Source organism: Crinia signifera, chromosome 4 (assembly GCF_055691185.1).
Source record: "Crinia signifera chromosome 4, ASM5569118v1, whole genome shotgun sequence".
Classification (NCBI taxonomy): domain Eukaryota; kingdom Metazoa; phylum Chordata; class Amphibia; order Anura; family Myobatrachidae; genus Crinia; species Crinia signifera.
Window position 1 is genome coordinate 272,034,476 of NC_139220.1, and position 20,287 is coordinate 272,054,762.

Here is a 20,287-nt window from a genome sequence, read left to right on the forward strand (position 1 = left end):
CACGTCGGCGTGGAGTTGAGAATAGAAAGTGTGGCGAGCGCAGCGAGCCACCGAGCCCGAAGCGTGGCGAGCGCAGCGAGCCCCGCGAGGGGACGCGGATACCTTCACAGGTATCAGAGTCCCCTCGCGGGCTTCACAGGTATCCGCGTCCCCTGCGGGGCTCGCTGCGCTCGCCACGCTTCGGTCTCGGTGGCTCGCTGCGCTCGCCACACTTTCTATTCTCAACTCCACGCCGACGTGGATAGTGGGGGTATGAAAAGGTCGGAGGACGCGTACCGCCGCCCCTCGCGGGCTCGCTGCGCTCGCCACGCTTCGGGTTCACGTTTATAGTGGGGGGGGGGGGGGGTGGCGTGGGGGTGCATTTCCCATTGTAAGCACCCATTAGGGTGCTTATACAATGTTTAATCGCGTCGCATCGCATTGTATGGCATTGTATGCCATGTACAATGTCATACATTTTTCAAATTGTATGACATTGTACAGCATCGCGCGATATCGCGTCGCATCGCATACCATCGTATGCCTTATGGTATGCGATGCGATGGGCGCCGCCAAAATACACAAGTACCGAAATGTCTATTGGTCTTCTGTGGCAAGGCATACACTGCCCGATGCAGTTAACTTTCAGCTCCAATAGTATTGCATCAGCTGGACATGCTGGATAACTCGGCATGCCCGAACAATTAATATTTCGAGATTGGTCACAAGCACAAAACAAATATCTTGAAGATCCACAGTTATTTTAGGCAAATTGCCCAGATAAATGTACCGTGTATGCCCAGAATAAATAACATTTTGAATATACAGTTCTTTAAACTTAGACCATTAATTATTAGGCTGGCTGTTAAATTGTCAAGTTATCCATTAAAAATATAGAAATTGCTCTGCGAGAAAATAGCAGCTATGGAAACAGTGAAGATTAATTTGTGTTGCTACCTGTGAAAAAATGTCAATTGCCCTGTAGTATTGATCATGAGAATTATCATTTATTAAATGAGATGGGTTTGGAGGAAAAGTATTATAAACAATGTAAAAACACCTACAGGAGGAAAATGGGACTTAGGAAATGATAGATGCATAGAATTTAACTCATCTCAGTGCCGTATTGTGGGCAGCATTGCACATTTTATTAGCATAGTTTCTCAGTAGCATCTTATATTTATGTTTGTAATTTTATTGAATAGCAGTGGCGTAACTATAGAGTGTGCAGGGGATGCAACTGCTATGGGGCCGAGGGCTTGGGGGGGCCCGAGGGCCCAGCAGCCATTTCCTGCACCCTCTTGAATTATTATAATTTTTTAAAATGTATTTATAATGCGGCGCAGCGGGACGAGTTAGTGGTAGGGAAGAAGGATATAGACGCAGAGGCACTCATCAACTTAGAGTGCCACTGCCACACTATAGAGGGCGCTGCAGCTGCCTTCTCTATTAGCCGGGTGCTCAATGTTGGTAGTCAGTGATCCCCTGCAGTCTCCTCCTCTGCTGCAGAGCATGAGGTGTGGACCCGGCGGATGAAGAACGGTGTGTCAAGTGGGCACTCGATATAAAAGTTAATGCTACAATCCCCGGACAGATACCCGCCGAACAGGTAGAAGGACAGGCGAGGGAGGGGGGCACTTAACGGTTCACTCACCTCATCAGCTCACTGCGCTTCCTAGTATGACAGTGGGGGAGCCAGTGTGTGTTGGCTGGATTGAAAAGTACCTTGCTGGTGTTTGGCTGCCAGCGGGGACCCTCAAGCTTAAAGTGGAATACGGGAGATGTGAGGCGACTCCAACCACCTGTGTGCACATGTTTTACCCTCACCCCCTCACCTATTGTATGTCTGACAACAAACCCCCCCCCAACAACATTCTTTTCCACTTTTTCCCGTCTCTCTTCCTAACACTCTCTTGCTCCTCTCTCTTTATCTCTCTGACACCCTCTCTCCCTGTTTCTCTCTCCCTGACACACTCTCTCTCTTTTCCTGAAACTCTCTCCGTGGGGCTTCATACTTGAAGCTTTCATTTCAAGTATGAATGGTTAGAGCAGTGGTTCCCAAACTTTTTTGAATCACGGCTCCCTAAAGTATCAGAAATGTTGTCGTGGCACCCCTAGGCCAAAAAAATGTTATGGCGTAATTTAGAAAACATTATCAAATTAAGTAAATTGTGTTAATATGTCATCTTTAGGGTCAGTTTTTTGGTGCGTGACAAAATTTGCTTCTGTATGTCCATATATTTTATGATTGGAAGCCACCAGCACTGGTTTTGCCTATTACAATGACCATAAATCATTTTGAATTGGTCCCAGACCACCAAGCCAGGGCACCCCTGCAGGTGTTCCAAGGCACCCCAGGGTGCCACGGCACACAGTTTGGGAACTACTGGGTTAGAGTATAATTTATTGCAACAATAAATAAGAGAGATTGGGGAGCACAGGGGCAGGGGGGAACCCATGACCGTCTGAGAGAGAAGAAAATAGCCACAGGGCCACAAATTTGATAAAAATAAGAATGTTTTTCCTGAATAATTTTTTAAGTGGGCGAGAAATCAGAAATAATAAATGAGAGAAGATGCAGAGGACGCATCCGAAAGCTTCCACTGTTTTGCTACAGTATGAAACATTTGTCATCAGCTAAAAATGTGTTACATTGATTTGTCAGGGTGATTATTGGCCTCATTAATGGTGTAGCATCATAGAAAGGACGTAAGGTCTTCAGTGACAGTATATGGCAGTAGAGATGACAAGAGATCTATGAGCAAGAAAAATGAAAGAAAACAACACTATGGCCATATATTCTACATCCAATGTAGGCAGCAGAATCATACATGTATGCCAGTCTACCAAGAATGAGGTACCACCTAAAATATACTTTAGAGGCATTTTTCTTGATCAAGATTTATATATAGTTGGAAGCAACCCCGTCCCTAATTTTTTCACAGTAATCCACCTAAGGTGGTGGCCTGAGTCCCTCTCTCATTCCCTGTATTGCGCAGCGTAATTTATATATTTTTTTTCAAAAAAAATTCTAGTAAGTAAATAAGTAAGTACATAATATTATGGTTGTTGTTTTTTGTGCAATTTTTTTGTTGTTGTGCCCCACTGCATTTATGTCACATATACCCATTTTACACCAGAGCCTTGACCCAGGTTATTGCTGCTCCACTCTGGAACAGGGCTTGATGTAAATGGGGTAAAAAAATAACCCGGTCCTGTTTCCTAGGTGTCCGACCCTGCAAATGATCAGGGTCGGACACAGGGCATACCCAGAGTCAGGGGCCATGTGTAAATGGGTAACCCGGGGACCAATTCCACCAATAGGGGAGCCCATACCTCCGGACTGCAACGTCCTGCGGTCAGTCCGGAGGTTGGGCAGGGGCCACGTACAGCATCCGCTGCTGTCTGCTGTACTATGCAGACAGCAGTGGAGCTTGGGAGAAGGTGAATGGATGTGTGTGGCATTCATTCACCTCATGGATGGAGGCTGGGGGCGCATGGAGGCTGGAGGCAGCCCAGCACCATTCCCAGGTGCTGGGCATACCCCAGCGTGTCGCTTGGCATTACGGGGTCCCGGCTGGTGGATTTCCCAGCGCTTGGAAATTATGACATCTCCAAGCACAGGGTTAGGGCCCGCCTTCACCAGCGTCGCTGGGGGGATGCCGTTGTAAAAGCGGACAACTGCCATGTTGCATCCGGGTTGGAGCTGAGTCTAAAAACCCAGGTGTGACCCGGCAGTTCTAGTGTAAAAGTGGTAATAACTAGTTGGGGTTTTTTTTGTACAACTTGTGTTCACATCACATAAGCAGTTTGAGTAGTCATTTTCGAAAAAAAAAAAGTTTGAGTTAAAAGATAATACTACTATACACCACTGTTTTTTATACATCTCGTGTGCTGTACTCCACTTTTGTTTACATCATATAAGTAAATAAGTAATACTATTATACTTTACGTTCATAAGCAGATGTGAGTGGTCACATGCTTAGTGCTACCAAGTCACAAGGAGCTCACACTTTGAACCTTATTATGGTCCTTTCACACCAGGAGCATATAAGTATACACGCAGTAGCGAAGCATCGCTCGCCTGATTCCCTGACGGATTTCCAATCAGTGCTGGAACACTAGTAATAGCGGGTCAGGGATCGGAAGATTGAGCCCACAGGTGTAGAGGTGCCTTAAGCCTTCGAGAGAGATAAAGTGGGTGGAGATATAGTCCAGAGCACCAAGCTTCAAAAAGTGTGGAGATTGATAAATGACCAGCCAATCAGCTCCTAAATGTCATACTATAGGCTATGTTTGAAAAATGGCAGTTAGGAGCTGTGTGGGGTGAAGTCATGGGCTAAAACAGATCATTAAAAATCATGGCAAAAGCTGCCCTAGAAGTGCTTCATTGACAGGGACTGTCCAATCACAGCAGCCCCTGTCAATTAAGCTTCTGATGTTGCTTTCAGACCGCAAAACTAGCTTTGACCAGGTATTTTAAAACGTTTCTAAAAACGGGTCTGCCAGATGAAAAACCCCTTCACAACGCATGTCTTTAAATGGTATTTCAGTGCAGTTTTTTTCCTTAAACGGTATTTCAATGCAGTTTTTGTTCCTTCACAACACTGAACCCGTTTTAACACATAGAAAACAGTGGATGAGGCTGTGTCCTGACGCTGCCGGAGAGGTAGGTGAGAGGCGCGGGCTTCACCTGCGGGCTGTTGTCCACCCGGGCCCCCCTCCCCTGTGCCTACCTCACGGACCCCGGGCTGCAGGGCAGCAGAGCGCTAGGTGGGCGCAATCTTGCAGGCTGCATATTAACCTGCTCAGGCTGTCAGACCCTGTGGAGGTGGGGAACTGACACCTCTAGAGATCTGCTGTGCCCCTTCTCCAATGCTATGAATATATATCAATATTAACAGAGAGACCAGCTGCCATATAACCCAGCTACCCTATATCTCCCATATCCCCCAGACATCCGGCTAGCAGAGACTGAGAGGCCATAACCAATAATACTGGCCTATACCAAGCACTCCAAACAAAAATCCTGCAGGCTTCACGCTAATCTCAGCTTATACTGCCATACCACCACCCAATGCTTGTGTGCGCCTGCTGATCTGCATCCGTCCCCCTCCCTTTTCCTGCGGCGCAGAGGGCAGCGTACCCCCCTGTGATCAGGGATGGGGAACTTGTGCTCCTGGTACACACCACTCCTTCGCCGACGGCAACACACTGCCTGCTGCAGAACTGTCCTAGGGAGCGGGAACTGACGGCTATTATTTTGAACATGTAGCCTATGGACTGACTCTCACAGTCGTGGCCTACTTACAATTCATGACACGCTGCATCTCATTGCACATACTTGATTCCAAGCCTATTCCTTACTCTACATGAGAAGATTTCTAATCTCTCCTTCCATGACACCCACTGGCACGGCTCCGCAAGGAAGTACTCAGGGAGATAACTCTTTAGATTCAGGAGGATCCTCGACTCGCTCTGGGTCTAGACGAAGATGCCAATCTACGACTGCTACTCGACCATCGAAAATTAAACCTACAGATATCGCTGCGGTGCTTGGCCCCCTGCTAGATAAGAAGTTGTCTGGTATTAAGGAGGCCATAGAATCCACACTAACACAGCTAGCCCAGCATTCCGGCCGTATAGACGAGCTAGAACAGAGAGTCTCTAATCTAGAAGACGACCTACATACAGCTCAACAAACAATCGAGAAGCAACACACAGACATCACCGCCCTCAATGACAAACTCGATGATCTCGAAAGAAACAAGTCTTTGCGTGTGATCGGCATCCCAGAGACGATAAAAGGACACGAACTACTTGACCTCCTCTCCAACTGGATCCCAGAACAACTAGGTATGAACCTGAAAGGTATCCCTCTGGCCATTGAACGGGCGCATCGTATTGGCCCGGAGTGAAAGAGCCTTTCTGGACGTCCACGCCCGGTCATCATGAAAATCCTAAACTACGCCGATAAATCAGCACTTCTGGATCACTATCGCAAGACTGCCAGCTTATCTTACAATGGAGAACGGTTACTTATATTCCAAGATTTCTTCAGTCAAGTCGCAGCCAAACGTAAAGAATTCGCCCCTATCTGCAAGCTACTATTTGAAAGCAAGATCAAGTTCTCTTTGCTCTTCCCTGCCCGTCTGCGAGTCCTCGAGAATGGAAAACCGATCTTCTTCGAGGACCCAGTCGCTGCAAGAGCCCATTTTTCTCGACCTGACACCTGAACTTGATTGATATGCCGAGGTTTATCATCATCTTGCCCTACACTGTGGGTCACACTGTGAGTATGCGTTGGCATACTATCTATGTACGTACAATGTGCCTTGGGTACATTTTCTTTTTCCCTTCTAATTTTTGTAAATGTATTTGTTGATGTTTTGATTGCCTGCCTAGACCCGAGGCCGATTTATCTCAGGCTGCTCTCTTTCTGCTCGCTGGGACGGAGAGAGGCCCTGCTCTACTAACTCTTTCACCTGTACATCCATGCCGTCCACGGGCATAGGTTAATATAACAGACCACAGCCACCCCCACCAAAATTCCATAGGGAATGCCCCATTACTCTCATATAACATAATCTCCTGGAATGTAGAAGGACTTAATACCCCAGTAAAATGGAAAAAAGTACTTTCCCATCTTAATCGTTTAAAACCCCATATCTCATTCCTGGGACCGAGGATCCCAGGAATTCTTTAAAAGCCCCTGGATCGGAGAAAGCATATCTGCCCCATACACTAACAAAACTAGAGGTGTAGCCATATTATTTCGGAAAAACTTACAATACACTTGTAAAAAAAAAATTTATAGACCCAGAAGGAAGATATATACTGTTAGAAACTTCTATTGACAATGTAGATTACTTGTTGGTCAATGTCTATGCCCCTAACACTTCTAACAAAATCTTTTATGCAGCACTTTTACAGAAAATCTTGTCTTGGGGAAACAAGAATCTGATCTTGGGAGGAGACTTCAACTCGGTCGTCGATCCATCCATAGATAGGTCCAAGGTAAGCTCATGATCATGCGCCTATATCTTTAGCCCTTCACCTTACTCTGCCACAACATTTCTCAAAGAGCTGGAGATTCTCTGCGTATCTTGTACATTTGGAAGACTTCCTTTTACATTTAAAACAGATCTGGCATAACTATGCGACAGATAACTCAGTTCATGAAGACAACCCTTCGTTGTTCTGGGGGGCCTCGAAAGCTGTCCTTAGGGGACATATAGGGGGAAATTTACCAATATGAAAAACCTAGTTTTTCGTATTCGTATTTTCCCTACGGTTGCATACGACTGTTTAAGTCGTATGCAAACTCGTGTTCCGGAGGGGGATTTACAAAGCAGTCAGATACGACTGCTTTGTAACCCTCCGATGGTGTAACAATTCGTATTAGCGGCCGTATATACGGCTGCTAATACGAATTATTTCTAGCAGTCTGCACGGATCAGTCAGATCCGTGCAGGCTGCAAGGTGTAAAAAAAAAATAGAAAATTAAATAAATAAAAAAAAAAAACGGCGTGGGGTCCCCCCCACAGCCGAAACCAGCACCAGGCTGACAGAGCCTGGAGCCGGTAATTAAAAATCAGGGAACCCGACAAATAGGGGCTCCCCGATTTTTAACAACCAGCCCCAGGCTCCAGGTCCGGGGCTGGTTCCCAAAATACGGGGGACAAAATGACTAGGGGTCCCCCGTATTTCAAGAACCAGTCCCAGGCACAACCAGCCGGCAGGGTAATGTCACAGCCGGGGGACACTTATAATATAAGGTCCCGCGGCCAAAACATTAACCCTACCGACCAGTCAGCCTGGCCAGGGGCCCTGGGGGAGTGGGGACCCCCCCAATAAAGGGGTCCCCCCCCTCCAGGACTTACCTGACCAGGCTGAAGCCTGGTACTGTCCCCGATGCCCCTGGGCGGTGGGCATCGGGCTAATAAATGGTGTAAAAATAAGGTTAAACTATTGTTTTTTACTGTGGCACTACAAGTGCCAGCAAGCCTCCCCAGCAAGCTGGGACTTGGAGAACCACAAGTCCCAGCCTGCTGGGCATTAAAGGGCCCGCTGGCACTTGTAGTTCTACAGTTAAAAAAATAGTGCACAAAACACACTGATACACTTTTAAAATAAAACTTTATTACATACAAAGCCCACACATACTAATACTTACCTATCTTCTTTCCGTAGGTAGCCCTGATGTCCTGTGTCGGCGTCTTCTGGTCCTGTGTCGTCTTCTTCCTCCATGTCGACCGTCGCTGTCGCCTTCCGGATCCGACGAAATCCATTTGGGAAGCTGTGGAAGGAAACCATACTCACCTGTCCCAGCGCGACGTAGTCCAGGTAAGGGTCTTTGCAAAAAAACAAAACGAACACCCGAATCCAGCCGGACACGGAGACGCACGGTACTGTGTGTACATCGTGCGGCTCCGCCTCCCGAATGCCGCTATTGGCCGCCTTGCGGCCTAGCGGCCAATCAGGAGCCGCTAGGCCGCAAGGCGGCCAATAGCGGCATTCGGGAGGCGGAGCCGCACGATGTAAACACCGTGCGGCTCTCAGTCCGGTCTGGATTCGGGTGTCGGTTTGTTTTTTTGCAAAGACCCTTACCTGGACTACGTCGCGCTGGGACAGGTGAGTATGGTTTCCTTCCACAGCTTCCCAAATGGATTTCGTCGGATCCGGACGGCGACAGCGACGGTCGACATGGAGGAAGAAGACGACACAGGACCAGAAGACGCCGACACAGGACATCAGGGCTACCTACGGAAAGAAGATAGGTAAGTATTAGTATGTGTGGGCTTTGTATGTAATAAAGTTTTATTTTAAAAGTGTATCAGTGTGTTTTGTGCACTATTTTTTTAACTGTAGAACTACAGGTGCCAGTGGGCCCTTTAATGCCCAGCAGGCTGGGACTTGTGGTTCTCCAAGTCCCAGCTTGCTGGCACTTGTAGTGCCACAGTAAAAAACAATAGTTTAACCTTATTTTTACACCATAATCAGCCCGATGCCCACCGCCCGGGGGCATCGGGGACAGTACCAGGCTTCAGCCTGGTCAGGTAAGTCCTGGAGGGGGGGACCCCTTTATTGGGGGGGTCCCCACTCCCCCAGGGCCCCTGGCCAGGCTGACTGGTCGGTAGGGTTAATGTTTTGGCCGCGGGACCTTATATTATAAGTGTCCCCCGGCTGTGGCATTACCCTGCCGGCTGGTTGTGCCTGGGACTGGTTCTTGAAATACGGGGGACCCCTAGTCATTTTGTCCCCCGTATTTTGGGAACCAGCCCCGGACCTGGAGCCTGGGGCTGGTTGTTAAAAATCGGGGAACCCCTATTTGTCGGGTTCCCTGATTTTTAATTACCGGCCCCGGCTCCTTCAGCCTGGTGCTGGTTATGGCTGTGGGGGGGACCCCACGCCGTTTTTTTTTTAAATTTATTTATTTTTCTATTTTTTTACACTGCAGCCTGCACGGATCTGACTGATCCGTGCAGGCTAAAACGCAAATAGAACAGGAAAATGGTGTTCTATTTTCCTGTCGTATTTGCGTGGGTGTTTCACACCACTAAGCAGCCGTATTGTCAGTACGGCTGCTTAGTAAATCAGAAACCACCATTCTTTTGAATGGTGATTTCTGTCGTATCCTATCGATGGTGTAGACATTCGTATTTGTAAATACAAATACGAATGTTCCATCTTTAGGACTACGAATTGTTGTATTTTTGGGATTGTAAATCCCAAAAATACAAATTCGTAAAAAAAAGGTGTATTTCTCCCTACGAATACACCTTTTTTCTACGAATCCATTTTGGTAAATGTCCCCCATAATGTCATATATTCACTCTAAACGTAAGAAATTTTCAGCCCAACTCCACAATCTAAGCACCACGCTCACATCAGCTTATAGATCCTATAAATTACATGATGTCCCCTCTCACAGGGAGGCTTATCTCACAGCAAAAAAACTGTATGACACCTATCTTACAGAACAGGCTCAAACCCAATACAATTATCAGAGGAATAAATACCATCGCTTGGTTAACAAATCCGGCAAACTATTGGCGAACCTTGCAAAGGGCTCACAAGCCAAGACCTGGGTCAACGCCATCAATAGCTCAGATAGGATCATCACTAACCCTACTGCTATATGTGAAGAATTTATGCAATACTATAAAACTTTATATACAGCTGACCCGGATGATGAGATGGAGGGTTCTTCTTTTCTAAAAGATGCCAGTTTACCAACATTAACACGGGAAGAGAGAGATCTCCTGGATAGTCCTGTAACTGAGACAGAAATTATAGCGACTATTAAATCTCTACCCAACGGCAAAAGCCCTGGCCCTGATGGCTTTGGACCAGAATTCTACAAAATGCTTAGTAGCGAACTGGCCCCAACATTGACTAAATTATACAACCACATCCTATCATCTGGGGCAGCCCCAATTAGATTCAATGAAGCCAGAATCATAGTTATAGCAAAACCCGGAAAAGACCCCTCGCTCACAAGTTCTTACCGTCCAATATCACTTCTAAATCAAGACCTCAAAATCCTGACTAAACTTATGGCCAATAGACTACAAGATCCCCTGGCCCGCCTGATCTCGCCCGCTCAGCTGAGATTTCTTAAGGGTAGGCAGTCAGTACAAGGAATCCGTGCAGCTATCGCTGCGATCACACTCAGATGCAACAGATGCGAAACAAACTTCATAATCAACCTAGATGCCGAAAAGGCCTTTGATAAGATTGCATGGCCCCACTTAACCAGGGCCGGAGCTACCACTAGGCAGCATTAGGCAGCTGCCTAGGGCGCTGGCCGCTGGAGGGCGCCCCTTATTTATCATTTAAATAAAGCATAGCCAGCTTGTCACAGGAGCGGCCGACTACTCTCATCATCATTAATAAAACTTCCACGGTTACCTTGATTTCCGGAAGGCAGGAGGGGAACCTACGGCTGCGGCGCTGTAATAGAACTGGCGCCTCAATTAGACACCAGCTGCCCGCCCATCATTCCCTCACAACACCGACCACCCCTGCCTCTCAGAGTCAGCGCACAACATCGCGCTGTGGAGCCCGCAGAACAAGCAGGGAGCAGGGTCTCCCTGCCAGCAGCAGTGGCATTCCATCCGCAGGAGGGGGGATCCGCGGTGCTGTACTAGAACTGGCGCCTCAATCAGACACCAGCCGCCCGCCCATCATTCCCTCACAACACCGACCGCCCCTGCCTCTCAGAGTCAGCGCACAACATCGCGCTGTGGAGCCACGCAGAACAAACAGGGAGCAGCGTCCCTGCCAGCAGCAGTAGCATCCCATCCAGCTGAGCAGTAAGACACGGCCCCCACACCAACAGTAAGCCCTTGGCTGTCTGGGGGAGTAGGTTAAAATCGATGTGTCTATGAGTCCCTGAATGGCTATATGTGTATATATACATTATATACACACATATATATATATATATATATATATATATATATATATATATATATACATATGTGTGTGTGTGTGTGTGTGTGTATATGCACACACAAGATTTCTAATGCTTCCTGTATGTTTGTTCCATGTTTGTTTGTGTGTGTGTGTGTGTGTGTGTGTGTGTGTGTGTGTGTGTGGGGGGAGGGGGCGACTGGCAGAGGTTTTGCCTAGGGTGCCAAAGACCCTTGCACCGGCCCTGCACTTAACCAGAGTACTCCATCATCAGGGCTTTGGAGAAACCTTTTTGCCCACTCGTCTCTACACTTTACACTAACCCCACAGCACAAGTGTTGGTCAATAACATACTCTCCTCATCATTTTGCCTAGAGAGGGGAACATGGCAGGGATGCCCCCTCTCTCCACTACTCTTTAACCTAGCACTAGAACCTTTCATTAGATATATCACACAGCTGTGAGACTACACTGGGATAACTATAGGCAGCAGGGAACTAAGGATCATAGCCTTTGCAGATGACCTGCTGATTTTTATGTCTAACCCAAACTGGGACATCCCCTGCTGACCTCAGCCATTGGCAGGTTCTCATCTTTTGCTGGCTTCTCGATCAACTTTGAGAAATCAGAAGCACTAGCCATGTTTGGGCGGGCGAGATATCACCAGACTACCCCTTTTCCCTTCAAATGGGCTACGACTAACATCACTTTCCTGGGCATAGCCCTTACTCCGCACCCCCGTGATCTTTACTCCCATAATATTACCCCTATCATATGTAAAATACAAACTGAACTTAACCTCTGACAGGATCTGCCACTGAACCTACTGGGTCGTTGTAACTTGGTTAAGATGGCCAGTTTTCCCTAGCTCCTCTATATCTTACAAATGACCCCCCTTCTAGTAACCAAATCGGATCTCACAATATTGAACAGCGTCATATCCCGTTTCATCTGGAACAAAAAAATGGCCGAGAATTAGGTACAAAAAAATGACACAAATGGTTAATAGGGGAGGAACTAACCTACCCAATATTAAACAATACAACTTAGCCTGCCTCCTACGGTTCACGATAGACTGGATCAGGACATCTAACATATACACAGACGTAACACTAGAGTCTCAACTTTGTACTCCCCTCTCCCTTACTTACCTGCTACATGCCAAACCCTCTATCTTACACTCCCGAACGCAAGATAATCTATTGTTGACTACAACTGTGCGGGCTTGTCAGATGTCTAGGAAATCACTAAAACTCCAACACCGCCATTCTTTATTCTTACCTTTGGTAGGCAACTAAGACTTCCAAAAAGGCTTAGCTAAGACACCCTTTACAGAATGTAGACCCGCTGGAATTATGACCCTACGTGACCTACTGAATACCTCCCACACTCCATTGACATTTGCAGAAGCCTCACAGAAATATAATCTACAGCCTCAACATAGATTTGCATGCTTTCAGGCATCCCATTATTTGCGATCTATCTTGTCCAGGCTACATAATCAGGACTTCACAAACTCTCTAGATTCTCTACACCGCACCACACTCTACTCCACATCTATTATATACTCACGTATACATACGGAACTTGACCCAGAAACTGAACTCCCAGAAGTAACCAAATGGACAACTCAAATCCCTTCCCTTTCTCCCAAAAACCTCATGAAAATCTTTCAACTCAACTTAAAACTTATCCCAGCGAGCTCCTACCAAGAAATGACATACAAAATGCTCCATAGAGCATATTTATCACCCAAACAACGATACTTGATGGGTATTGCTGAAGGAACAAGATGCCCCAAATGTTCCGCAGATGAAGCAGACATTCTACACTGCTTCTGGGGCTGTAATCATATACAGACATTCTGGAAAGACCTCTGTCATTATAGCACCACAACCCTAAACATACCTTTCCGCTGTACCATCTCTTGGGCACTCTTCGGATGTTTATTCGACCAACCCCAAATTCCAAAATACAATAAGAAACTTGTGGTTATCCTGTCTGCAGTGGGCAGGAAAGCTATACTACAACAGTGGATACATAATTCTGCACCCACTGTCCACATGGCAACTACTAGACTTCTATTCCTGTTTACTATGGACTGGTTAGAAACGACCTTACATAAAGAAAAACTAACACCCTCCCTTTTCCAATGCTGGGAAAAGTACATACAGACTCTACCTCCCCACACTAAAACAGCAATACAAAATTGTTTTCAACACACTACATGGTATTCTTACCAACTCCTTGCCAATCACAACCCTATCTCCTCTTGACTGACTATTTCGGCTTTCCCTATATCCTCACTTAACTTTCATTGGATGGATGCTCTGTGGATGGATCGACGGCCCTTGGACACGGGCAGGCAATAGGTTTTATTAGTAAATAGATAATTATTGTTCATAGTTTTAAAATAAAAATGGAATAAACATGCTAGATATAAGTTCTAATTTGCTGCGTTTTGGCACAAGATATATAATATCTTAGGCACATCCTGCTAATTAAAAGATTACTATGTAGAAGCACACATGTAATTGTCTACATTTTCATTTTTCCAGTTACCAAAACTTCAATATCATTGGTATTATTAGATTTGTAAGGATTATATGGTCATAGTTTATGATGACAATCTCACATTAACAATATATACTACCTAAATACTGCAATCCTTGCTATGATGACTGAAGATGTTTCAATTTGTTTGAATGTACTGTGCTTAATGTGCAAATTTTCAATAAAACACGTATAGTAAGGATATTCATATGGGCAGTGGCGTAACTATAGCTCCGCAGCCCCCACGGTGGCGGGGGGGGCGCAGAGAAATTGGGGGCGCCGCCGGGGGGCTGCGGGGCTATAGTTACCCGCAGTCTGCGTCTCGCCCGGCTCTCTGTCGGGACCTTCCTGACGTCACGGTCCCGGCCGGCTCCTGCTGCAATGAAAACTGACAATTAGAAAATGGCTGCCCCCATACTGCAGACAGTTTTCTGTCTGCAGTATGGGGGCAGCCATTTTCTAAGAGTCCGTTTTCATTGTAGCAGCAGGAGCCGGCCGGGACCGTGACGTCAGGAAGGTCCCGACAGAGAGCCGGGCGAGACGCAGACCGCGGGTAAGAAGGGGGGGCAGGCTAGGTGCGGCGGGGGGGGCGCCCCCCCATGTGCGGCGGGGGGGGCGCCAAATAGTTAGTTACGCCCCTGCATATGGGATAGGCATATGAATATCCTTACAAAGAAATAAGGATTAAAAAGGGTTGAGTTTACCTGAAGGGTAAAAAAAGGGTCAGACTAGATGGACCAAATGGTTCTTATCTGCCGTCAAATTCTATGTTTCAATGTTTCTATTGAAAAAAAAAAGAAAACAGTGAATGAAAAAAAAAACGGGTCTGAAACTGGTAGGACCCTGCTTTATTACCGTTTAGAAATACCAGTTCAATAGAACCAGTAAATTCACTCTGCACCTTTCAGACTGCACAAATTACTGTAAAAAAATGGCAAAATAATGGGTAAAAAGTGCGGCAAAATAATGGGTAAAAAGTGCGGTCTGAAAGGGGCATGAAGGCACTGCTCCCCTGTCCCCATGCCCCGGCTTTCTGTCACCTGTGCCACAGCTCTCGCCTCTCCCCTGGTTCACCTGGTGAGTATTATTACAGTGGCCTGGGGGGGGGGGGGGGGGGGGGGCGGTGTTGCTGGTGGCAGTGGTGGTCACTGTTGAGAGGGGGTCTCAGGTGTCGGCGGAACACATCACATGCAAAATGCTATGCTTGATCCCCCCCATGCTAAAGAATGAAAATGATTTTGCAGCTATGCCCATTTTTCCAATGGACGCCTCCCAGGAACTGATTGCAGTTACTAGTGCTAGTAGAAGCCTCATGTTAACTTCCCAGTGCATCAAAACAGATACTGTATGACTGGGCTACTACTAAAATATCTCACTGGATAACAAAACAATTGGTGAAGTTATGACCTGGCAGAGAGTGGTAAACATTGCAGTCTTGCCAACTGTAGCATAGCCAGCAGTTTGATATACGGTATTTGACTCGGCTGAGACTTTTTACCTATCCTAGATCTCCCAGAGAAGCACAAAGAGTTAGAAGATTCTGCTAAATTCATCGCTGAGAGTATTGCAAAAGTCGATTTCTCCCATCATAGTCTATCTCAATATCTATGAACTTAAACGAAGAACATTATTCGTATTGATACCAATCAATCTGATCTATAGGCAATAATATAGTCTAGCAGCACTACAGTAGATGCAATATAGGCTTTATGGGCTGATTAAAATCCATTGTGAGAACTTGATTCTTTGTTCAGCCCTGTTAACATTTCTTGTATTGTTTTACATCGGTGCAATGGGATTTGTATTAATTTGGTATTAATATGCTGCTTCATACAATATTAAGTGAGTTTTCTTTTTTGTTCATTGATAATAGTTCCAAGCCGCAATGAGATATTTAATTTTACTTTCTTTGTTTAATCTCCTTTGTTTTTTTGCCCTCAACCAATCTTAAAATGAATTAAAAAATCATATTGTTATATTTACATTTGCATTTCTTTCTCTGTAGCAGGGACATCTCTCTGTGATTTAATTATCACAAGTCCTACAGCACTTTCTTTATCCTTGATTATCGTATTCGGAATACTGAACATTCTGGCAAGAATATCCTAAACTTTGACTTCAAAGACAAGAGCCATTGCTATTTGCTAACCTTTGCAATGTTACATTGAAAATGTCCTCTTTACTTTCATTTATTAATCATGTCTCATTCATGCTAATATCCTGGAATCAATAGTTCTTAATGCTGGAAACTGCCTATCTTTTGAGTTTGGCTTTAATTAACTTGGGTTCTGATAGAAATAACCTTAAAAAGTCCAATTGGTTTCAAAGACTTGACAAAGTAGATAGCAGTCTGTTTCATACATGCATAACCCCAACACTTGCAGATCGGTCCTGATTTCACTTAATGGCAATTGGAGATGTGTAGTAGTGACACAACTTAAATCCAGGGGCACACACATAACTTTGTGGGCACCGTATTACTCCCTGCAAATATGACAGCTATGCCATTGAGGGCCCCATGTTCCAGTGACAACAATAAGCCCTCCCATGCTCACTGTATAGCTATAGCTGTGTGTGTGTATATACTATATATATATATATATATATATATATATATATATATATATATACACACACACACATATGTCACAACTTCAATACCTTTCCCTAAATGTATCATCTTAATGCGTCACAGTCACTTATACTGTATTAGTAGTCACATACACAGTCACTGTACTAGTTATTAAGGACTAGTCATTTCATCACAACAGAATTAGGAATTTGTATAAAGTAGCAGATCAAGCCGGGTCGATCCTACCATAAGGCAGCTTTAGGCAGCTGCCTATGGTGCTGGGATCTGTGGGGGTGCCACTAGGTCTGCCTATCACAAAATGAAGGAAGCCTATGAGGATTACATCCTTGCTGTACATAATACAGGTGGTGATAATTTTTTTTAACCTTTGCTTCAATTCCATTCTTGATTTTGCACACTGTATTGCCAGTTACACGTTACATCACACACTGTTATGCCCATTACACTTAATGCCACACACCGTGATGCCCATTACATGTTACACCATACACCCCAATGGCCATTACACGTTATGCCACACACCATGATGCCCATTACACATTATGCCACACACCATTATGCCCATTACTCGCTACAATGCCAGGACTCAAATTTCTTCTAAAGCAGGGACAACAAGGACAGTGCGCACAAAAAATTACACGTCACACACCCATTACATAGTATACCAAATGCCAGTAGCAGTAATGAAGTAATGACCAGGATATAGCAGGTAACTGGGGAAGACTCAGATAGTGGGTCACTGGGGAAGCTGGGGTGACGGAGATAGCAGGTGACTGGGGAAGCTGGGATGACGCAGATAGCGGGTGACTGGGGAAGCTGGGGTGACGCAATAGTGGGTGACTGGGGAAGCTGGGGTGATGCAGATAGTGGGTGACTGGGGAAGCTGGGGTGATGCAGATAGAGGGTGACTGGGGAAGCTGGGGTGACGGAGATAGTGGGTGACTGGGGAAGCTGGGGTGACGCAGATAGTAGGTAACTGGGGAATCTGAAGTGATGCAGATAGAGGGTGACTGGGGAAGCTGGGGTGACGGAGATAGCAGGTGACTGGGGAAGTTGGGATGACGCAGATAGCGGGTGACTGCCTGGGGAAACTGGGGTGACTGGAGAGGCTATGGTGACAGGGAGATAGCGGGGGACAAGGGAAGCTGGGGTGAGAGGGAGATAGCAGGTGTGTATTTGTGTATGTGTGTATATATATATATATATATATATATATATATATATATATATATATATATATATGATGTGGTCAATATGCCGGCGGTCGAAATACCGACGCCTGAATCCCGACCGCCGCAATGCCGGCACTTTGTCCCTCTATGGGTCTCCCACCCATAGAGGGAGAGTAAAATAGTGTTCCGAGCATAGCGAGGCACCGGGCCTGCTGCGTGGCGAGCGCAGCGTGCCCACAAGGGGGGGGGGGGGCGATCTACGCCCCCCGCCCCTTGTCAGCATTGCGGCGGCCGGGATTCCAGCATCGGTATTTCAACCGCCGGGATTCCAACCGCCGGCATATACACACACATAAACTGTATATAAACAAAATGCTCCCATACTTTGGCTTAAAAGTGCTTCCAAAACTCCTACAATGCACCATAATCTCCCCACCACCAAAAAATATAAATGTTATTTGGAAAGCCTCTTTGTAGCCTATCACTCTACCTTACCAGCCTAGAACACCCCCCCCCCCTCCCATTCTAAAACGCAGACAATGTAGAAACCTGTAATTGCAAAAAGTATTCCATCCCAGGGACAGCTCTATTAATAGCACATAAAATGACTCTACTTAACTTTATCTAATAATGCATCTAATGCATGTCCCTACCTAGTGCATGTCCTGCTCTGGTCCCTCATGGTACATACACAACACACAGTTTTGGTGGAACAGATTAAAAACCAACTTTATTTAAAAGTGTGACTGCAGCCAGGAAGCCTATTCAGTGATCACCACTTTTCCTCTTCCATAAGATTGCACATTTCAGATAGCAGGCTTCAGATTTTGAGTCACTTTCTATCTCTACAAAGGTAATTGTAGTTATAGGTTCTGCTAGTTGTCACATCTCATTATAAGCATAGAAAAATCCCAACCTCTGTGACTTTATGCAATCCCACACTTTCTTGTTTCATCCACCGCTCTCATTATCCCTGGTCCATGCATCTCTCCACAGTACCAGATGTTCTGCCCTCCACCAGATTATTATCCTCTGTCTGTAGCTCCACCAAGACTGACACATTATTTAATTACTTTACTGGTGCTCCAAAAAGCTCGGCTCAGCTGTGTCCTGTTCAACCCAAAGCTACTGTAAGTTCTGTTTCTCCAAAAATGTAGCTATTTAATTTATAAAAATAGAGGATACGAGCTGCTGAAATTAATTTTGCACTCAATCGTTTGGCGCTCTGCTAAAGTTTTGCTCCGTCTACCAGTGTGTATAACAGTGAGTACGCCTGGGCCTGCTTTATCTTAATTAAACTGCTCCACTAGTTAAGTAACGAGGCTGTTTGTAGCTGTAAGAAATACATTGTTGTGTACAGAAGCTCCGCCACATGGAGCCTGTAACCACATATTTCTAAAATATACAAACCCATTAGAAAATTATGACATCGTTTTCATTGAGTTCCTAGGACTGATTCACACACAATGCACGGTGACCTAGAATTTCACAGAATTATGTGTCATCTTTGTGAATAGATAAAAAAAAGTAAATAATTTATAAGTGACGCCCTGCAGGTGACCTGTATTCAAACATTAGGCGTCAAGTGGGTCAAAGACATCGACCTGCTTACCGGCTACCCTGATACTGTAATATGCATGCTGTCATACACTATCTTCTATTTGTCCCTTCATAATACAACATCTGGCGATGTGTGAAGCAATTCAAGCAGGCAGTTGTCTCTGGAAGGCGAGGTAAACATAGCTTTGAGTTCACACTTAACTCTCAGCTTGTGTCAAAATGGAATGTGCTACCGAGCAAGCCATCCCCTGCTGACTGCATTGCAACGCACCCCATGTGCCAGTGTAATTGTTAAAGCTTTCTGCACAAGATGCTTTAATGAGACAGAAGATATTAAAATTGATGGGGAATATCATTTTTTTTTTTTATATATAAAAGGAAAAAAAATGAAGCATATTACAGCTGAGACTTTGTGTATAAAAGGGGACCAGTGGATTTGCCTACAAAACAACTTTGCTTTCATGAGGCACTTGCTTAGAAACTGCCAGCGTTCCCACTCAGAACAGACATTTGCATTCCACAGTGCTAAAAGAAATCTAATCCTTTCTTTCAGTTAATTAAATCTTTCTTGTTTCAGATAAAAGGGGAGCTTTGATCCTACAACAGCAGATGGCCATTTTATCTTGGACCAAGGAAGACTATCGACCAATGCTTTATATTATTAATTGATGAAATTTGTCTTCTTTTTCCAGTTTACTTTGTGCTAGTAATCTAAAATTAATATTTCTTGTATAGGCCTAGGGACCCAATGTACAGTACAGTGTGACGGTAAAAAAAAAAAAAAATTACGTTTGTACATTCTTATTTTACAAATTTCATTACACAATACAAACAAACTGATCATTGCACCACATGTAATAGCCTGCAGGTTGAGGAAAATGGTAGTGTTGAGCTAATTTAGGGCCTTAGAAAGGAAGGGGCATGGGCGAGTCAAAACCGGAGGGCTAATCTTGGAGCAGTCTCCACAGAAACAAACTAAAGATCATCCTGTTCACTTCCAAAAAGTTACTGA

General features: G+C 45.3%; 1 long non-coding RNA gene across 1 annotated transcript in view; it reads left to right on the forward strand.

Annotated features, from left to right (window-relative positions):
* The window catches only part of LOC146075394 (uncharacterized), a 58,546-nt gene extending 38,488 nt beyond the window's left edge, over positions 1–20,058 (forward strand). The window contains exons 2-3 of the long non-coding RNA XR_014473566.1: positions 6,902–6,996; positions 19,853–20,058. This is a non-coding gene — a long non-coding RNA (uncharacterized LOC146075394). The remainder of the gene's footprint in view (positions 1–6,901; positions 6,997–19,852) is intronic.
* Positions 20,059–20,287: the final 229 nt, after the last annotated feature.